Source organism: Malus domestica, chromosome 10, assembly GCF_042453785.1.
Source record: "Malus domestica chromosome 10, GDT2T_hap1".
In the NCBI taxonomy this organism is placed as follows: Eukaryota; Viridiplantae; Streptophyta; class Magnoliopsida; order Rosales; family Rosaceae; genus Malus; species Malus domestica.
The window spans coordinates 25,529,592-25,552,367 of record NC_091670.1 but is presented as its reverse complement, the minus strand read 5'-3'; the positions used below and the strand labels follow the sequence as shown (position 1 = coordinate 25,552,367).

Here is a 22,776-nt window from a genome sequence, read left to right as displayed (position 1 = left end):
TCGTACCCTTTTTGCAATGGAACCATGCAGGCATGCACTAATACCAATATACCATGACACATTGACAACGACTGTAATTGGAATATCGCACATAGCCTCGTACAACACCACCATCATAGCTTGACCTAGAAGAAAGAGAATTACCCAAATCACGAAAATGTGTTTTTTTAATCATATATCTAAATTGATATTAACTTTAAAATAAGAGAATATTCGTTAACGAAAAATTCTTGGTATTATTTATGTTATCGAAAAATCATATTTTTACAATAAAAAATTAATCTTAGTACCATTTATTTTACTTTTTATTTTATCCTTATTATTAAAACTCAAAAATTTTAAATTATTTTTATTAATTTTCATTTAAACTAAAGCCAAATTCGATGGATACTCGTGTAAAAAAAATCAGAAAGTGCTTTGATTCAAGGATGAACAGGGTGAGAGTCAAACTTTGGGTATGAACGAGTAGTAACTAGTAAGTATATTCTCAAAAGTGATTTTATCTTTTCTTTTTACGTTAAGAAAATGACATTTTATTTGTGAAAGATGAAAAGTTATAATGATATGAAAGAATATATAACATTAAGGAGAATGACTTGTATGGCTTTCCGTCAATAATACAAATATACATGTTAATTTTTTTTCACATATCGTTGCATTATTAGTATAAAGTGACACATAATAGTGTATCGTGACATATAAATTGTTATCATCAAGAAGAGGTACTTGAATGAAAGCAAAAAACCCTTCGAAAGAGTTGAAAGAGGAAGAACATTCATATTAACTAATGTATCAAATGCTGCAAATTCATGAGAGATGAATGTTCTAAAGCAATTAAATTTAGGATAAAAAGCGCTATATTTTCTATATGGTAATTGCAAAGAAAGACATCGCAACTCCAATTTTCTCATAATCTCAAAGTATCATTAACAGTGGATTCACAAATTCAACTAGCTCACCTTTGATATATTGGTGTGGAATTTACCACATCAACCTCAAAAGAACAAAATTTACACTTAATGAGATCACCGACTTGCTTATACATATCATAAAATGAGACAACGAAAACTCGCCTACAGTTAAAATGTAAAACACATGCAACTCATATATCTCTAACCCTTTTTCATGTCTATTTCGCCTGCCAAGTAATAAACAAGTCGGTAGAGTTTAAAACCTAAATTATACACACATTCCCATATCTCTAATCCCTGAACTAAACAAACAACTACAGTTATAATCTCTACATGATTAGGGTATGTTTCGGTGATGGACTTTCAGAATTCAAGCGGTTTAAGAATAGCAATAAAGAAATAGAAATATAAGCATTACAAAATACACGTGAAAGAGATTTGTAAATGACTACTTTCAATGAGTCATTTACAAATCTCTCTGCATGTGTTTCAAACTCCTAGTGGATAAAGTGTTAGGTTTTCAAACTATATAAGCATAAAATAACATGCATAAAAAGTGAAGAAAGTTTAGATTTCACTATAAAACTAATTGACAATGTTGAGAGTAGTCGTTTGAGAATTCAATTGACATTATTAACGATCTCTTTATTCAAGATTTGATGTAAATCTCATCCGAGCTCATTATTATATCATCTCATTCTCAACCAAGAGGAAGCCAAAGGTCATGTGACATGTTATATGTGGCATACGCGGGCACAAGATTATACAGATTGCAGAGTGGCATCTTGCGTACAAAATGCATAAATGTAATTGACAATGTTGAGAATAGCTATTAAAAAATTTAACTGACATTATTCATGATCATTTTATTCAAAATTTGATGTGACATGTTACATATGACATTCGCAGGCACAAGATTATACAAATTACAGAGTAACACCTTGCGCATGGAATGCATACAAAAGCAAACCACTAGTGTGTGGTGTGTGGAAAATGGGCTGTGCAACACCGACACTTCGAAGATACTGCATTATTTCATGCAATTCAATCATATTATAGTTATTGTTACCATTATTATTACTGAAGGAAGTACGTTGTATCTACCGGATTTGGGAAACCAATGTGGTGGTGGGGGTGCTGAAACAATGGAAATTGGAAGGGTACGTCTTGGAATCCAATTTAATTAATCGATTTTTATGGATCTCTACACATATATACCCTTTGTTTTAATATGCGTACACATTTTATGCCCTTCTTCCCGTCTTGCAGTCTTGGCCTAACATTCTTGAAAAGGTATTTAAAAAATAAAAATCTAGAGCAATATTATTCTATTGCTATCTGATTAAGTAATATTAAGGTGGTGATGTTTTTTTAAGGGTTATTTTGCTGGCGTGCCACTGCCCGTGTTCTTGAGCAGCCGACATCAAATATATTTTAAAAGGAAAAGCGAAGGAATATGCATACACAGCACTAGCTGGGGTCATTGTTAAACTAAATCAATATATACAGACAAATTAACTTTGGGTTGGCTCAACTATTATTAACTGGGTCACTGGAAGTCTGTAAATTGATCAAAATTACTAATCATTTTATTTGGGTTAAGTAACTAAAACCTTCAACCCTTTAGTGTTACTTTAAATTGGTCTCGACATTTTTTAATATTTTAAATAAGTATCCAATCAATTGAAAATATCTAAAGTTCCAATTTAATTTTTTGACAGAGTATATTCAAAACCCACCAACCTGGTATATGGTCAACATTAATATTAATTGCTTCAAAATCTAAATTTCAAACATAGATTATATAATATGGAATCAATCAAACTCGTACTTAATTAACTCGAAAATGGACCCAAATTGAAATTGCATCAAGAGAGTAATCTCTTAACAAAAAAGAGGGTCAAAATTCAAATAGGGTTTCAAGAAGCTTGTTTCTACATGTGATTTCCTCATTCGCCAATTCTTGACTCCTAAAACTTCCAATTCTTCTTTATGGGGGTTGAAGATGGTGGTGACCGCATCATGGCAGATTATACTATTTCAACAACCTCCATGGCTTCTTCTAGGGTGGAGTTGGTGGTTTTGTGTTAGACTTGGAGGCGATGATTTGATGGAGGTGGTGGTGACTGTTAGTTGATAGAGGCTATGCTTCCATGATCTCCTATTGATTTTGGAGACAAAGTAACCCAAGTTAATTTAACATATTTTTAATACGAGCTTAACGTGTGTGACACTTTCAATAAGTTAGATACTTGTTTAGAATGTTTAAAAAGGTTGAGACTAATTAAGGATGACACTAAAAAAATTGGGGGTTTTAGGTACATTTTTATTTTTGAGTACATCAATATTTTTACACTAAAGAGGAGAGGGAGTTCGGCTAAGCTACACATTAGGCAACCTAATTTGGTATTGAATTTGCCATCCACGAGATTTTAATCTAAGACTTCTCACTTCCTAGTGAAGAGGAATATCACCAGACCACCGTAGTACTGAGTTTATATACATCACGTAGCAATATCAAGGGAATTAAACTAATGCTATTGGAAGCGTGTAGCTAAACTAAACGGTAATCAGCTTCAATTTTATCATTTTAAATACTAAAGGAACATTTTATCATTAGAAGGTATGTTTAAACAAATATTATATTATTTGCTGATATGGACTTACTGTAGATGAGAAAATATTAGGTATAGTGGAATATTATGTCACATTGGGATCGATTTAAAGATCCTAACAAAAAGTCTTCTCAAGAAAAGCAAATTATAAAGTGCTTTTATGATATGGTTTTTTTAATTTTACTTGTGTATAGTTCACATGACTGTAGGAGCCTACAATCTGGCCCTGCACATATCTTCACCATCAAATACTAATATTGGGTTCTTCCCCAATGATGTGCATTTAGAATATTGGGTTTTTCCCCAATGATGTGCATTTAGAGGCAATCATTTGCTTGGTTCTTCACTACTTGAAGGCGATGTGCATATTGATGCATGAAGCCAACATGAAGCAATTACCAGCCATCAACCTAACTAGTATCATTCCATTTAGAGTAGTACTAAAAGTTTTGACTTCATCTGTCAGTTTTTCATTTGTTAATTTCGTATCTAAACCACTTTGAAGCTTATTTATTCACAGTAGATAAAAAATTATTCATCTGATGTGCCAGAAAAAAACTATGTATTTATACCTACATTCTTATTCTAAAAAAAAATGAAAAACCTAAATTCTTGTATATTTGGTCCAAAAGTGGTGGTGGCATGGGTTTGAGTTTTCTTGTTTTCTCCTCCATTGCATACAATTAGCATATACTCAAATGTTAATTTAAGTTTTAGACATTTCAACAAGTGCATTTGAGGATAAAAATTTGGAGTCAAAACTCAAATTTGAGTCTAACCAATTTGGGTATGTGCATTAACTTTATAATGGAAATAAAAAATTTAAATGTTAACTTTCATGCATGATGACATATTTTCTTGTTGGCGTGATCTTTACCTTTTAAATCCAATATTGAAACTCATATAAAACTTTTAATTTGAATCAAAACTTAAATATAGGTCTTCATTTTTCAGTACATTCTAGATGAAAACCGTTATGTTCAAACCAGACTAATGTAACATTTGAGCTCAATTTTCCGGTTCATAGAGTATGCAGCATCAAAACCATTAGTAACTTAATAGCCTAATGTACCTTAATTGCCACCCCATTCTTGTGCACACGTGTTCATTATTATTCTACAGAGATGGCACTTGAGTTCACCCTGGCTTCAACGGTAGTATTTCTATTTTTCGACATCTTTACTGGTCTAAAGAATTTCCCACTGCTTAATGACTATGCTTTTCCCCAGGCACTAAAAGTCTAAAAGGTAAAAAGCAACTTAAGGAAAAGAAAGAAGGTGAAAGAAAAAGAACAAAACAAGAGAAAGCTTCTTCTTTATCGCTAATTGTTAGGGTATTTGGGGTTCTACCTTTTTTTTCTTTTTTTAACAATCGATATTTTTACACTAAAGAAAGAGATATGAGTTTAACCTCATAATAGGTTAGCAATAATATGGTTCAAATTACCTTTTAAAATGCTTAACACTATGTTTGAATGAAGAAATTTAATATTACTAAGAAATTTTTAAAATGACAGAAATTGAAATGATGAGCTTTTATTTTTTAGAATTTGTAAATTTTCTTGTTTGGTTAACCTAAAAGAACAATGAAATTGAATACAGAATTTGTTATTTTTAAACTCTCAATCACAAAAATTGAGAAATGACACATATTTACATGGAATTTAAACTTGAGAATTTGAGGTTTCAAATTTTAAGTTTTTTTTCCACACGAAAATTCTAAATTTCTATTTTATAATAGAATTTGTGCATGTTAATTTATAAACTATGACTTTTATCTAAATTACAAGTTTATTTTCCTCATCAAAACATAAAGTAAAGTTTCAATATTACGCAAAAGGGAGAGATCTCCCTTAAGACAAAAAACTCCAAGATTTTTAAATAGAATTGCACGAGAATTGTTCTCTTTTTTTTTCCCTTTTCTTTCTTTCTGTTGTCTTTTGTGGATCATTATACTGTTTTTTTTTTTTGACTTATTTATTCTCATATTAATTATTAATTATTATATTTTAAACCAAATTTTAGTAAAGCCAAATCAGAGATATGAGGTGGTAAAGGGAAATGGCCCCTCCTCTTGTCATGTGCACACCATCCTGAGCTCTTTGCTTTCGGTGCCTGCAGTGTGCAATTTAGACGTTACAAAGCACAGTATACTGCTACAACATTTGTTCTTTCAAAGAATTTGCATGCACGAGCTCTTTAGGATACCTATAAAAGAAGAAAGATAAAAAGGTAAAGACGGGTCAAAATTAAGGGAAAGAAAAGAAAAGTAGTACTAGTGGAACGTTGTGGTTTCCTTTACCATACGAATAATATTAACCTTCTTAATACACCTCACATACTTCTTCATAATACATTTGCACCCCATATTCTCAATATGCACCTTACGTTTTTTTCTACATATGTCCTACATTTTCTATACAACTCACATTCTTCAAATCTTATAATACTCATTTTTAATTTTTATAAATTAAATTCATTTAGGAGTAAAACCCTAACATCTTCCATGATTGATGTGGAGAGAAAAAAAATCACTTGAGAGGCACCAATTAAATGATATGAGTTATATTACAGTAATTCACCATTGAAAATGACGGACGCATTTTCTTGAACGTTTAGAAACTCTTCTGCTGAAAATGATATTGCGCCGGTTTAGCCTTGTCACAACAATTGAGTTTCGGATTCGAAAGGATGTCTTAATAGACATTCCAGCCATTCTTGTCTTTGTTGTAAGGTTCACAGGCAATGGCTCAGCCCTGTACAATGGCTACCTGCTGCTCTTGAGGTGGAAATTTTAGTGTCCTTTTTTATCTTCTGGTTTTTACATTTTATTTTGTCAATAACATTATACTTTAAGGCTAGCTGCATAATATTTGTCCTTTTCGGAAATATAAAGTCTTACTCTATATAAAGTTTTTGAAACATCAATTTAGTGTTCTATTTGTTAAAATTAATTTTTCTCAATCAACGTGTATGTAATTTCATTGATTAGGATTTTGTTCAACAATGAAGAGTGAGATGAGTTTTGATAATTGAAGAAGATAAATAATACGTTAAAAATAATTAGAGGTGTATTTAAAAAAAATTATTTATTTTTTAAACCTAATGAGATTGAAAGTGTCATTGCATAGGGAAAAGGATCCTCGCCGGATCATTTTCCAAGAGATCCTAGGGATTCCGTGATCGTAATCGTTCATCATGCATCGTGCGGTCAGTTTTCGTTAGGTACTATTTATATTTAATTTTAAATTTCAGAATAATTTCTGACTGCACGATATACGATGAACGATCACGATCACGAAATCCCTAAAATTTCTAGAAAAAGAATCATCGTCAAATTCTTTTTCATTACATAGTAAGATAGGTAAGTCATTTAATATTAAATTTTAATGTGTGGTACATTAATATATGGAATGCTAATAAAAAAGACCATTGATATATATGGAATCATATCATGGTTTTAAAATTTTTATTTATTTTTCTAAATTCTACTGTCTTTTAGTAAAGTCGTTCAAATCATTGTCATTGTGGCAGTGGAGCTACATATCTAGTGGAATTTAAAGAGAAATCACACCATTAATGTATAAATTACACTTTATCACTTCAGATTTGAAGTTTATTAAAATCTTATACATCTTTAAAAAAATTCACTTTTATGCCTTACGTACTATTTTATTTCAATATAATACTTCTGTTATATTTTTTATCCATTAATCTGTTAAGGTGTGATGTGGCAGTAATGCACCCCTTTACACATCAGCCCACTTCCTCCAAAACTTGGACACGTAGATATCCATCTGCCACATCATGCCACCTCACCTTCTTCTCCATCTGCCCTTTCCTTCTCCATCCATTCATCCACCTTCTCCTTCAATCCTTCTCCTTCTTCCCCGAACCACCAAGTTGGAATCCGGCTCCCCAACAGCCATGAGGAAATCTGCCTCCGGCAAGTTTAATTTCCACGATAACCCTTCTGAGATTTCGGGGGAAGGTCGTTGATCGAGATCCAAGCCGAGGCGGCAGGTTTCACGAATTCGAAATTTCGAGGAGCCACCAATAGATGACGGAGTCGCAAACAAAGTGTCAATCCCTGTCGGAGGTGAGGGTTTTGGGAATTTGGGTGCGAGGGTTTGAAGACGCAAGTCGACGGCGATTGTGTTTTCTTTTTCGGCTATCGCATTTGGACATCAGACCGACATGGTGAAGAACGACGAGTTTTCATCAATGGTTGAGATTGGATTCCCCGAACTTCCATCAGCACGATTTCCATGAGTGGTTCGCCGGTAGGGCCCAGAGCAACTAGACTCACCCTCGGTGGTCGATCTGAAACAGAACGATCTTCCTCGTAGCGCCGGTCGTCTCTGGTTGATTACTTGTCTTGGTGGTGCCGCTGCTGGTGCTGGGTTCATTCTGAGCGGCCATTTGTGACCCCAGATCTCGATGCTTGAAGGAGTTGGAAGGATTGCGATTCAAGACTGATTGTTTGATTGATTGAGATGTTTACCGAGATCTGAAATCACGATGGAACCCGTTACGGACATTGTACGAGTTTGGGGTTAAGGTTTTGGTTGGTAAAAGTCTGTCAAGAATGAAAGTGAGATTTGGATTCGAAAATGTAAGGATTTTTTCCAAATGTTCCTTCGATCTTGTAGTTCTAATTTGAAATTCGTTCCCCGTCTGAACTCTGAACTATGAGTTTTGAAATTAACAGCATTTATGTTTTGGAAACAACAATCTCATTGGGTTGGAGAGGGGGTGTCGGAGAAGGCTAATGGTGGCTGGTTCCTGGAGAGAAAAAGGGTTGGGCATCGACGGAGAATCACGGATAGTGTTTGGGCACTGATAGCGGGGAAGAACTGGAGGAGGTGTGCGAGTTTGAGGGTGAGCGAGTCTGGATTGGCCTCATTGCAGTGGCTGAGGAAAGGGAAGGTGGCGATGGTGGGCGGGGGGAAAGGAAGAATGAGGGGACGGGGTGAAAGCAAGAAAGGGAGATGAACAACACCAATTTTTTTTTTTTTTTTGTGTGTTTATCTTTTCTATTTTTTAAGTTTTTAATTATAAAAAAAAATTAATTTTCTATTTATTAATCTTTTTTTTTATTCCATGTGGATCAAGTTGGCATCCATGTCAACAAAAATGTTGACCTCACATTGGCCATGTCATCACTTAACAGTCAAACTAACGGTTTGACTAACGAATATATGAAATTGTTAAAAATGATAAGTAAATATATGAGATTGAAATATTTTAAAAATGTTGTATGAGGATGTAACTGCACTCAAACCTGAAGATGGAAAATGTAATTTACTCATTTTTTTAATTATATGTAATGATTTTTGAACAATGATTATACTAATCTTGAGGACTTTGCCTGGTCTATTTGTTATTCTATATTAAACTCATTATTTCATCTCACATGGAGAAGGGTCCCCTTGTAGACCCGGGCTCACCACATTTTTTATGATTGTGTGTGCATGTGTCCATAAACAGTAGCCTTAATATTGGCCTCACAAACCATGTATGAATCCCACATTTAGAAAATGATATATTTTATAAGTGCTTATAAATAGTTACTGGACTCTACTATATTATCAATTGATGTGAAATTTTAATTTTTTATGGTATTAAAATATGTTGTCTCATATACGAAGTTCAACAGCTACATGTGGTCCATGTAACTTAACTTGTATTGTTCATATGTAAAGCTTAAACATTCATCACACATGAGAGAATGTGTTGAGAGTATAAATCTCACAACGGAGAAATGAGAAAGCTTATGTGATTATAAGTAATTGAATTATTCCACATGAGGACGGATCCACCTTGGAGCAAGGTGGGTCAGCTGACCCCCCAACTCATAAATCCTTCATGGATTAGCTGGATCAGCCCATTAAAAATCTAAGATGCCCTTAAAAGTTGTTCTCCAATTGCTTGACGAATTTTGCTTATATGGGCACTGGACAGGGTAAGAGCATCTGCCGATAGGCTGACTCAATATATGTTGGCATCTATTGAAAATCTAATGTGGGTCAGCTAACCTCATGCTTTGTATGTGTTGCTAAGAGTATCTGCCGATAGGCTGACTCAATATATGTTGGTATACTCGCTTAAGGGCTATTAGTATCATTCGACTTGCTCGCTCGAAAGTTGTTGACATCTGTCGATAAGTGTGCAATATGACTTGACAAATAACCTCAAACTTACCATGCCCGATAAAATACCAACTTACATGCAATTTCGTCCAGAAAATTTTGCACGCGCTATTCTTACTAAATATCAAAGTCCATATAAAATTGTACATAACGCAGAATCGCGCTATTCTTACTAAATATCAAAGTCCATATAAAATTGTACATAACGCAGAATCACTATACGAACCTCAGGAATTAGGGCCTGTCTCTTTGGCAGAAAGAGATTGACAAAGACAACATATCAGCTTCCAATCCTTGCGACCGACAATATTGCTACTCGTCTGTTGCTCTTCTTGTTTGATTACAAACACAAGAAATAAATTAATTATGTCCATCAGAGGAAATTTCTGGAAATGTGGGTCAATTTCATGAGTACCCCAATTATTATACCTTTTTCCCTTTTTTTTTCAAGAGATGCGCCTAAGGTAATTGAATTCAGGTGCTACATGGCTAGTAATAGAAGCTGCAATTGGTCCAGGTATAGAATGAATGATGAAGTATGTTTCTCGGCGATCCCACGTAAACCAATATACTGATGGATCTCCAGCAATGGTATTAGGGTAAAAAGATATGTGGTGTAGCTCTTCTCTCCTTGCTCGTACACAAACCGGTTGCCACACTTCTTACCCAAATCTTCCGTCGCGGAAATGGACAAGGATTGTCTGCCCTCCCACTTTTGGTGCTCTCCCGTATCCTCTTATTTTGTGTTGTCACGGTTAAGCCACGTCAACATTTTATATTTGGAGTAATTAGGTTTTCATCCTTATTTTTACTACTCTATTGATTAAAACCTTATTACTTTTCAATTTTTGATTAAGGTCCTTTGTATTAATAATATCATTAATTATTTCAATAATAAAATATTTTTTATTTCTAAATATATTCATTTAATATTAAAAATGTTACAATTAGTATATTTATATTTATGGCTAAATTTTTTATCATATATTTTTATTTTTAGTTTGTACCCATTTTTAATTTGCAACCCTTTTTTAATTTGTACCAATTTTCCTTTCAGTTTTAATTTGTACCCATATATTAATTTCTTTTTGTGCCCATATTTTTTAAAGTTTTATTTGTATTGTACCCATATTTTTTTATTTATTTGTACCCATTTTTATTTTTGCTAAATGTACCTATTTTGAAGAATGTACCCATGTTTTGATACAATAATTTTTTGGTTATTTTTTATGAATGTACCCATGTTTACACACACACACACACACAATAGTATATTTATATTTTAATATTTTTAATCCCACAAATTATGGTTTTTTATTTAAAATCTCATTGCTATAAACAACTATAAATTTTAATTTTTAATTTAAAAAATATAGTAACGTACATAGAAATAAATTATCAATTAATTTCAGGGACTTGGATCAAAAATTGAAAACCAACAAGATTTCAGTCAAAGACTGTTCATAACTAGGGACCGCATCCAAAGTCTCCCTTTATATTTTTTTTATAGAGATAATAAGACAAAAATGAATAGTAATATAAAATGTTGACGTGACTTAACCGTGACCACACAAACAGGAGGGCACGCGCTATAAAAAATTGAACAATGCTATTAAAACTTTTTTTTTTATATTTTTTATAGCAATAAACAAAAAAATGCTATCAATTGATGCTGTGGAAACTACTTTTTTCTAGTAGTGATTCATCTGTTGGCATTTGATACTTAAAGAACATGATCAACCAAATCATTCGACTACATTTATGTATTTTATTGTTGTCAACATGTATAAATATGCAAGTAAAAGATGAAAGAGTTAATTGCAGGATTAGCCATGCATGAGAATCAGGCAACAAACACAAACCCTAATGGACAGACTGTAAGGTTGCTGTGAACAGACCTTCGCAGTGATCTTCTCTTCTCTAGGACTCAGAATAGTTTCACTCTTGATATGGTTGGTGTATATAAACCTAGTGTCCAAGAGGAGAGACCATACTGTAGTTTTATTTACGTGGGATCACAATTGCTCCACCTATCGTGGTAGCAGTTGTGTTTGCAGTTTTAAGAGTTTGTAACTAGCTCTTATTCCATTATATTTAGTTCTAATAATTTCCTTCTTATGTATTTTATCATGATTAAAATACTTGTAAGTCCATTATTAATACAAGTCCAATTAGTCCTCATAACATATTCGATATCAAGGTTTTATTATAACTCACATTCCTATGAAAAACCTTACATCATCTTTAGACCGATAATGGGTCGTCGAAAATAATACTAGCGGTGTAGCGTGGATGTATGGCCTGTTGTACTTTGGGGTTCCTAGTGGTGAAGAAGATGTGACATGGTCAAGCCAGTAGATGTTTGGCTATAAATGAAGAGGGCGGCGATGAAGTTGATTTTAAGGTATTTCCGCGGGACAAGGATTGTTTGCCCTCCCACTTCCAGTGTCCTCCCGTGCCTTCCTGTTTGTGTGGTCACGGTTAAGCCACGTCAACATTTTATATTACTATGCATTTTTGTCTTATTATCTCTATAAAAAAACAATATAAAATGTTGACGTGACCTAACCGTGACCACGCAAAATAGGAGGACACGGGAGGGCACCAAAAGTGGAAGGGCAGACAATCCTTGTCCATTTCCGCGACGGGAGATTTGGGTAAGAAGTGTGGCAACCGGTTTGTGTACGAGCAAGGAGAAGAGCTACACCACATATCTTTTTACCCTAATACCATTGCTGGAGATCCATCAGTATATTGGTTTACGTGGGATCGCCGAGAAACATACTTCATCATTCATTCTATACCTGGACTATTGCAGCTTCTATTACAAGCCATGTAGCACCTGAATTCAATTACCTTAGGCGCACCTCTTGAAAAAAACAGGAAAAAGGTATAATAATTGGGGTACTCATGAAATTGACCCACATTTCCAGAAATTTCCTCTGATGGACATAATTAATTTATTTCTTGTGTTTGTAGTCAAACAAGAAGAGCAACAGACGAGTAGCAATATTGTCGGTCGCAAGGATTGGAAGCTGATATGTTGTCTTTGTCTATCTCTTTCTGCCAAAGAGACAGGCCCTAATTCCTGAGGTTCGCATAGTGATTCTGCGTTATGTACAATTTTATATGGACTTTGATATTTAGTAAGAATAGCGCGTGCAAAATTTTTTGGACGAAATTGCATGTAAGTTGGCATTTCATTGGGCATGGTAAGCTTGAGGTTATTTTTCAAGTCATATTGCACACTTATCGACAGATGTCAATAGCTTTCGAGCGAGCAAGTCGATTGATACTAATAGCCTTTAAGCGAGTATGCCAACATATATTGAGTCAGCCTATCGGTAGATACTCTTAGCAACACATACAAAGCATGAGGTTAGCTGACCCACATTAGATTTTCAAGGTCCTTTGTTTGGAGATGTTCAAAGAAATCTAAAGTCTTCAAGTGTTCTTGTTATTGGAGGCCTATTTGATACTTTGTGGATATAGTTTGATATTTCTAGTATAACTCATCGTTAGCTTTAGTGTGTAGTTTGTAATATTTGATTTTGCGATTTGTTTATGTAATTATTATATTGTAGTAAATTTGTTTATATATTAAAGGATTTATTTATTTTTTTAATTTTTGGAATTTTTTTATGACGGTCATTAGCCGTGGTGAATTTGTCATTCACAACGGCCATAATGAATGTGGTGTTAAATCTCAATCTACCACAAGCACAATTCGTGTTTATCTCACATTTGACAATGGGCATAGTCTGTAGTAGAAAATAAGACTTTTTATCACATCCAGATTATTAATGGGCACAGTGCCCGTGGTGGATTGCAATCTACCATAGGCATTGATCGTGGTAGATGAGCTTTATTCTACTAGTGGCGTTTTACAAAAAAATGCTATTGATCTACATAATATGTTGATATTTTAAGTCATAAAAATCTCTCCCCAACCGCGTGAGAGCTTTCTCTCTGAGTGAGAGTTTTTCTCACTGTGTGTGAGTGTTTCCTTTCTTAGTGTCTAGTTTAGCTGCCGGCCTTAGCTTTGGCCACGGCCGGTGGCAGTCCCTTTCATTTTTCTTTTTCTGCTTCCTCCCATCTGTTTTCAATTGGAATTGCCCCTTGCCCTGATCAGAAAACTTTGTTTTGTTGTCTCCCTTTTCTTATCTCCACTTTATTTTCCACTCCATGCATCCACTTTTTTCACCCTCTTTCCCTCCCACCTGTGATTGCTCTCTATCGATTTCACTTTGGATCCGATCTACTCCCACTTTGTTTCGATGTATTCAACGGCTTTATCAGAAGGTGCGTATAGCCTCACTCAGGTGTTCGCACCACCATCTTCCACCCGTGTGTTGGTCCTGGTACTGTTGTCAATGGTTCCACTGACTTCCTCCCCGATTTTATACTATTGGTGGCGGCAGATTGGTTCTGTGTGGAGTTCGATGGAGGATGTTGACGTCTGCTTCTCTTTTTGTTGTTTGGGCTTGGTTGGTCTTCACCTATGGTGTTTGTTGGGTTGCTGGTTCATGGTTGCTAAAGCTTGCTTTGATGGCGGCGAAGGAACTAAGCGGCTAGGGTTTTTAGTTTTTTTCTTTTTTGGGCTCAACCCTTGGGTTGGGTTGTTGTTGTGCGGGCCCATTTTTTGTTTGTGTTTAGTTGTGGGTTTTTGTTTTGTAGGTAAGTTTTTTGTAATTAAAGTTTACCTCTTATTTTTTAAAAAAAATATTGTTGATATTTTTGTAGAATTTTTCTACCTTTTTATAGCATTGAACAAAAAATTTATTGAGTTGTTTAAAATGATATTATTGCTAGCCCATTCCCCTTCCTTTTAGTAGATAATATCATTTGTTAAAAAAAATGATATTAGCTATATAACAATAAGAAAGAAAAATAATTAATAAACACAAGGAAAAAAAAAAAATAGCCCGACTCTCTCTCACTCTCCCCAAGCTCCACTGGATTCCTTCTCGCATCGCAGTGAACTGGATTTCTCGCAGTCGTAGTCGCATGGCAGTAAATCACCTTCTCACACCAGTCCCACAGGTCAATTTCCTTCTCGAATCGCAGTGAAAACTAAGGTAATTTACATCCCTGCCATCACATTGGCACCAGAGATCCTCCACCACACAGCAACCTAAATTCCGACTAAACAAAGGCCGAGGAAGAAGAAGACATAGAGCTTCACCATCCTTGAAACACACTAAGCTATTTGCCGCCACCAAACGAAAGAAGCTGACAGGGAAGCCAATGGGAAAACCACATGCATCCGTGCCGATAAAGGCACACAAACGGAAGGTGGTGGTACCTTCCGTAAACACCCAAGCTGGAGCTTTACACACCATCCAGGAAATCGCGTTAAAGCGCGGTGAAGAGATGTAGCAGATTGAGACTGGTGTGAAAACAAGGGGGGATTGAGTGATTTGGGTGGATGTGAAAAAGTAAGAAACGGACACTGATGTAGAAACGAAGTGGAAAGAATTAGGAGAAGTGGAAGGAAATCAGTTGTTGTTAGAAACATGGAAGAAGGACATGTAAATGGAAGATCGAAGCAGAAACCAAGTGAAGAGCGGAGTTTAGGACTTCAAGGAACGGGATGGAAGATCTATAATAATAGCAGGGGATACAGAAAAAAAAGAAAGGAAACAAAGAAGAGATTGACACTGACCGAGGCCACACCTAGGGCCGACGCCCGAAGGGGATTTGGATCAAGAAAAAACCACACAGATAGTGCGAAAAGTTCTTACCGAGAGAAAAGAACTCTCACCTATATGGGAGAAATTTTTTCAATTTCTTTCATTTTTAATTTGAAACTGTTTTTATTGCCTTTATTATAAGAAAAACTAATGAAAAAGGCTTGTATGATTGTTTTGAAAGATTTGTGTTATGGAGAATGGTAATGTTCTTCACAGAAATATGAAAGGGGAATTTCGGCTATATGCAGTCTTACATTGCAGCAGCACATAGCACCCATATATATATGGTGTCAGTAGGGTTTTGGTGTGTACAGTCAGCCCTTATCTCCATTGGAGCTAGCTGACAAAAACCACAACAACCTGATAGTACAAAGCTAATCTAAGCCCTTCATTGGAGCTTTTAATCTAAGCTTTACACTTGTAAAAAAAACTATCACTAAAAAACTAACTAGCCGTTACAAATTAAAAAACTAGCCGTTAGCTTCATTTGATGTTGCTGCTGCATCCCTTCTCGATCCACCTGGAAGTGTTTAGCATCCAACACTCCCCTCTAAACTCTTCCTGGTGTTGACTCCAAGTAGGCTTCTGAGGTAAGTGAACCTTTCTTTTGGTAGTGCTTTTGTAAAGATGTCTGCTACCTGATCTTCAGTTTTGCAGTACATTAGTTCAATGACATTCTCTTGTATTGCATCTCTGATAAAATGATACTTCCTTTTGATGTGTCGTGTTTTCTGATGAAATACTGGATTCCTTGTCATTGCTATTGCTGAGGTATTATCACACATTAGCTTAGTTGGTTCAACATGCAGTTCCCCAAAATCTTTGAGAACAAATCTCAGCCAGATTGCTTGAGATGTTGCTTCTGCAGCACTCACATATTCAGCTTCGGCTGTTGATAGTGCAACACTTTGTTGCTTAACTGAGGCCCACGAGAATACACCAGAGCCAAATGTAAATGCATACCCCGATGTGCTCCTCAGGTCATCTTCACTGCCTCCCCAGTCACTATCATAGAAACCGACTAATATAGCTGTCTGTCCTTTCTCATACTTGATTCCAAAATTAATTGTCCCTTGCACATACCTGAGAACCATTTTAACAGTTCCTAAATGTGTTTTGGTAGGATTGTGCATGAATCTTGATAGTAGGCTTGCAGCATACATGATGTCCGGTCTTGTTGCTGTGAGATATAACAGGCTGCCAACAATTTTCCTGTAGAGATTTGCATCTACTGGTTCACTTCCATCTTCACTTTTGAGTTTTTCATTTGCAATTAAGGGAGTGCTTACTGGTTTGCATCCCTTAAGACCAAATCTATCTAGAAGTGTTTGTGCATATTTCATCTGATGAATAAAAATGCAATCCGACTTTTGAATCACCCCCATTCCAAGAAAGTGATGAAGTAGCCCCAAATCTGTCATCTCATATTTTCCCATCATTTCATTTCTGAATTCATCCATCATTTTCTTACTGTTTCCAGTGAAGACCACATCATCCACATAGATAGATACTATGAGAATTTATGACTTGTTTTCAACCTTGATGTAAAGTGTTGCTTCACTGAGGCTTTTCTTGAACCCACACTTAGTGAAATGTGCATCAATCTCACTGTACCAGGTTCTTGGTGCCTGTTTCAGGCCATAGAGTGCCTTCTTTAGTCTATACACCTTGCTTTCAGACCCTTTGACTTCAAAACCTTGTGGCTGGTCCACATAGACCTCTTCCTCTAGCACACCATTTAGGAATGTAGACTTAACATCTAACTGATATAGCTGCCAACCTTTCTGTGCAGCTAATGCAATTAGAGTTCTTATTGTATCTAGTCTAGCCACAGGTGCAAATGTCTTATTAAAATCAATTCCAGGCTTTTGGGAGTATCCTTTAGCCACCAATCTAGCCTTGTTCTTTTGCACAAATCCATCCAAGTTCAGCTTGGTTTTATAGACCCATCTCACACCAATCACAGGTTTATCACTTGGTCTATCAACTAGAGTCCAAGTTCCATTTTTCTCTATCATTGAGATTTCATCTTCCATTGCTATCTGCCATGCCTTGTCACTTTCAGCTTCTTCAAAAGTTTCTGGTTACAAAAATTGCAAGCAGCATAGATTTCATCCAAGCTTCTCATCTTAATTGGTGTTAATCCCGAGCTAGAGCTTGAGCTTTGTTGCTCTTCCTGTTGAGACATTGAACTTGCACTTGAGTTCTGTGAACTTTGAGGAGTTTGAAATGGTGAAATCTAAGAGCTTTGTATGCTTCATTCTTCAGATTCATGAGTTGCACCACTTCCATTTTGTGCAGTTCTTTGTTCAGTAACACCAATTTGCAGTGATACTTTGTCTTCTTCCACTGCTTTTGTTTCCCAATTCCATAATGTTTCTTCATAAAAAATCACATCTCTTGAGAGATTGATTTTCTGAGTTTTCAAGTTGTACAATCTATAGCCTTTCTCATTTGTACCATATCCAACAAAGATGCATTTGTTGCTGGATTCTTGTAATTTATGTCTGAGTTGTGATGGCACAAGTGCATAACACACAGAGCTAAAAACTTTCAAATGCTTGACTCCAGGCTTTCTTCCACTGAACACTTGAAATGGTGTTCGTTTCTCCAAAGCCTTGGTGGGACATCTATTCAAGATATACACAGCAGTGTTCACAGCTTCTCCCCAAAATGAATAGGGCATTTTCTTTTCATGCATCATGGACTTTGCCATCTCCACTATAGTTCTGTTCTTTCTCTCTGCAGTGCCATTTTGTTGAGGAGTGTATGCTACTGTGAGTTACCTTTCTAGACCCAATTCCTCACAGAAAGCATTGAATTCTAGTAAGGTATACTCACCTCCCCTATCACTCCTTATCTTCTTGATTTGATACCCACTTTGCAGCTCCACCATTGCTTTAAACTTCTTGAAAATATTAAAGACTTCTGATTTGAATCTCATAAAATATACCCAACACATTCTTGAGTAGTCATCTATGAAAGTCAAAAAATACTTGTTCCCACTGATGGATGCATTCTTCATTGGACCACACACATCAGTGTGAATTAGTTCTAGTGGTTTTGCAGCTCTCCAATCCTTTCCAATTTCGAAATTGTCCCTGTGTTGTTTTCCAAACGCACAGCCTTCACAAACTTCATTCATTTCATCTAGTTGGGGCAAACCTTGCACCATTTCATGTTTCTGCAGGTTTTTCAGACTCTGCACATTCAAGTGTCCAAATCTTTTGTGCCATAATCTCTCTGAGTCAATTGTGCTTGCCTTTCTTGCCACTTCTTCCAAGCACTTTAGCAATAATGGGAAGCTTCTGTTTTTCATTTGAACTTTCACAACCAGATTCAACAGAGTTCTATCATCATATATTTCAACCATAGTATTTCCAAACAACAAGAAATAACCATGTTCCATCATCTGTCCAACACTTAAAAGGTTTTCCTCCAGACCAGGTACCAACATGACTTCCTTAATGTGTCTTCTTCCTCTCTTGGTTTCTATGATGAGAGTGCCCCTGCCAGTTGCTTCCACAATATTGCCATTTCCCATTTTTACTTTTCCAGTATATGTAGTGTCAGTGTCTGTCAATAGAGACTCATGGGCAGTCATATGATTACTGCACCCACTGTCTATATACCAAACTTCACTATCTTTTACAACACTAGCACTAAAAGCACAAAAAACATTTGTTTCATCTTGTACTCGATTTGCAATGTTCACTTGCTGAGTAGTATTTGATCTGCAATCTTTCTGCAGGTGACCAAATCTATTGCATTTGTGACATTTTGGTTTTCCCTTGAACCAACATTCACCAAAGTGTGCTTTATCACAGTATTTGCACAATGGTTTAATTTTACCACCACTGTTGTTTCCACTGTTGTGTCTATTCTCCCCACTTGGTATTCCTTCCCATTTCTTATTTTTTCCTTTCCAATCTTTCCTCGGTCTGTTTTGATGTTGATTAGAATGACTAGAAGCCCCTATGTTAAGTGACTGGAAAGCCTTCTCAGTTGTCCCATCAGCATGTCTTTCGAGCCTTTGGTCAAAAGCTCTCAAGGAAGCCATCATATCTTGCACACTGAGTGTATCAGTATCCTTAGTTTCTTCTATCACACTCACAATAGAGTCATAAGGCTTAGTCAAACTAATTAGAAGCTTTTGCACTATTCTTTCATTAGGCAGTTCTTCTCCATAAGTTTTCATTTGAGTCACAACATCAAACAGCCTAGAAAAATAGTCTTTAAGTGGCTCATCTTCTCTCATGCGTGTATATTCAAAATTACGTCTAAGAGACTGGAGTTTTACTTTCCGTACCTTCACATCTCCTCTGTATTCTTGTTGCAGAGTATCCCAAGCAGCTTTAGCAGTTTCTTCATTTGCTATCCTGGGAAATATGAAGTCTGAGACAGCCCCTTGAATGATTCCCAACGCTCTAGCATCATTCATCCTATTCTCCTTCAGTGCAGCTATTTGCTTCTCTGTAAGATCCTCTCCTAGAGCATCAATCTCCATTTCTGGTAGTTCATATCCATGTTGAACCATTTCCTAGAGATCATACGACTTGAAGATGGTTGTCATCCGGATCCTCCAATAGTCGTAGTTTTCTCCATCAAAGATTGGAGCTTTAAGATCGCCACCCACAGATCATTTCATCTTCGACTTGTATTGACACCTAGGGTTTCAGCCTCTACCTGAACAACCCCAAATACAGATTCCACAACGCCTAGATTTCTGAGATCATGAACTAGGCTCTGAGGCCATGTTAGTGTTTTATAAGGTTTATGTTTTGTATGATTGTTTTGAAAGATTTGTGTTATGGAGAATGGTAATGTTCTTCACAGAAATATGAAAGGGAAATTTCGGCTATATGCAGTCTTACATTGCAGCAACACATAGCCCCCATATATAGATGGTGTCAGTAGGGTTTTGGTGTGTACAGTCAGCCCTTATCTCCATTGGAGCTAGCTGACAAAAGCCACAACAACCTGATAGTACAAAGCTAATCTAAGCCCTTCATTGGAGCTTTTAATCTAAGCTTTACACTTGTCAAAAAACTATCACTAAAAAACTAACTAGCCGTTACAAATTAAAAAACTAGCCGTTAGCTTCATTTGATGTTGCTGCTGCATCCATTCTTGATCCACCTGGAAGTGTTTAGCATCCAACATTGAGTGATTTGGGTGGATGTGAAAAAGTAAGAAACGGACACTAATGTAGAAACGAAGTGGAAAGAATTAGGAGAAGTGGAAGGAAATCAGTTGTTGTTAGAAACATGGAAGAAGGACATGTAAATGGAAGATCGAAGCAGAAACCAAGTGAAGAGCGGAGTTTAGGACTTCAAGGAACGGGATGGAAGATCTATAATAATAGCAGGGGATACAGAAAAAAAAAAAAAAGGAAACAAAGAAGAGATTGACACTGACCGAGGCCACACCTAGGGCCGACGCCCGAAGGGGATTTGGATCAAGAAAAAATCACACAGATGGTGCGAAAAGTTCTTACCGAGAGAAAAGAACTCTCACCTATATGGGAGAAATTTTTTCAATTTCTTTCATTTTTAATTTGAAACTGTTTTTATTGCCTTTATTATAAGAAAAACTAATGAAAAAGGCTTGAAAACTTTGAGTTTTAATCAAAAGGATAAAAAAGTGTTGTAAGTATATAGTACCAGAAGTAACTTTTTAGAATAAAAATATCATTTTTCGTTAAAGTGAACAACACCAAAAGTGTTTCGTTAAAACTCCCTTTATTATATGGAGCTTCTAGCTAACTAGCTTATCTGCCACTTCACGCAAGGTTTACTTCTCTCTCTATATACAATTTAAATATTATTTTTCCCTCTTTATTTTTTCGTTTTTTAATATAATCAGCTCCAAGTCGATTTCTCCGAGCATTATTCATGGAAGCAACCACATGTCCTTGCGAATTAATTAAGTAGGATCATCCATGTACCATTGCTACATAATCCAGTCACATCATCACACATCACAGTTCATACATTGAATCAACATGAATCACAATTGTTAGCATATACACTATCGTTTACACAAGACAAACGAATATGTAATCACACAAACGTTCTACAGAATAATTCTAAAATGTTTCTAACTCATATTTTCATAGGAAATCTAATGAAAAGGGCTTGAAAACTTTGAGTTTTAACGAAAATGACAAAAATAAGGATAAAGTGAATAGTAACATGATTGATTTTTTTGTGTAAAAATGTGGTTTTTCGTTAAAGTGAACAATATGAATGGATCATGATCTTCTCCTGAGCAAATGGAAAGGATCCTCCTGACCGGGCCCATCGGGCAATTCAATATTTATCCAACGGCTACAAACAGGGGGCTCCACTAAAAGTTATAATAATTGTAGCCGTTGGATAAAATTTGAACGGCCCGATGGATCCGGTCAGGAGGATCCTCTCCATTTGCTCAGGAGAGGATCCTAGTTTTTCGTTAAAGTTCTCTATTTTTATACTAGTAATCATACATATCATTTGAACCATTTAGAAGTTCAATAAACAAGTATAACATAAACAAGTATAAACAAGTATATAATTTGTACCATTTAGAAGTAGCTACCGCGGTGGTTCCCATGGTGGGCGTGGCGAAGGCACCATGGACCTCGCCGCGGGTGGCTACCGAGGTAGCCACCACGGTGGTTCCCATGGTGGAAACTCGTGGTGATGATGCCGCTCCCCTCATTGTCGTATTTTGCCTCACGAATCTCCGCAATTCCATTTCTTGAATATTAGAATTTTCACTTGTGGAATTTTCTAAATTTCTAGCCATTATATTTTTCTTATACATTTTATCAAAGAACCTTTGTAAGTGAAAAATTCTATAAATAAGAACGTACGAAAAATATTCAAATGGACTAGAAAACAAAGAAAAAACCTTTTTGCGCGAGAGTCTTTTACGAGTATGGATTTCAACTCTCAATGAAAGCACCAATTTGTGGATGCAAATTTCTTCCTCCTTGATCTTGGACAAAATTGCACCTAAAAAATAAATAACACCTTTGGTTATGGCCACAAGCCTCACGCGCCCACAATGAATGGGGGGGGGGGCTTTGGCCGAAGAACCTCCGATGCCAAAGTTAGAATTTAGAGAGAAATAGTGTTTAGAGAATTTTGGGATTTTTGCATGAGTATTGGAATTAGTGTTTTGTGAAAATGGTACCCAATTTATAGGAGAGGAAAGGATGATTTATTTTGGGGGGTTATGGAGATAATGGGCTAGTTATTTTGGGGAGTTATGGAAATAATTGGCTAGTTAATTAGCAAATAGTAATAACCTAATTAACTAGCTATTTGAATGTCATAAAAAGGGGGAGAAAATGGCAGCAACAAACAGGAAATAAAGGGCATGGCCGGCCCTAGTGGGTTTTTGGTTATAATTTGGAGGTT

General features: G+C 35.8%; 1 long non-coding RNA gene across 1 annotated transcript; it reads left to right on the top strand.

The window, feature by feature from the left end:
* Positions 1–7,092: 7,092 nt before the first annotated feature.
* Positions 7,093–8,624, top strand: LOC139188948 (uncharacterized). Its single transcript, XR_011572387.1, has 2 exons — positions 7,093–8,140; positions 8,237–8,624. It is a non-coding gene; the product is annotated as an uncharacterized lncRNA (long non-coding RNA).
* The last annotated feature ends 14,152 nt before the right edge of the window (positions 8,625–22,776 follow it).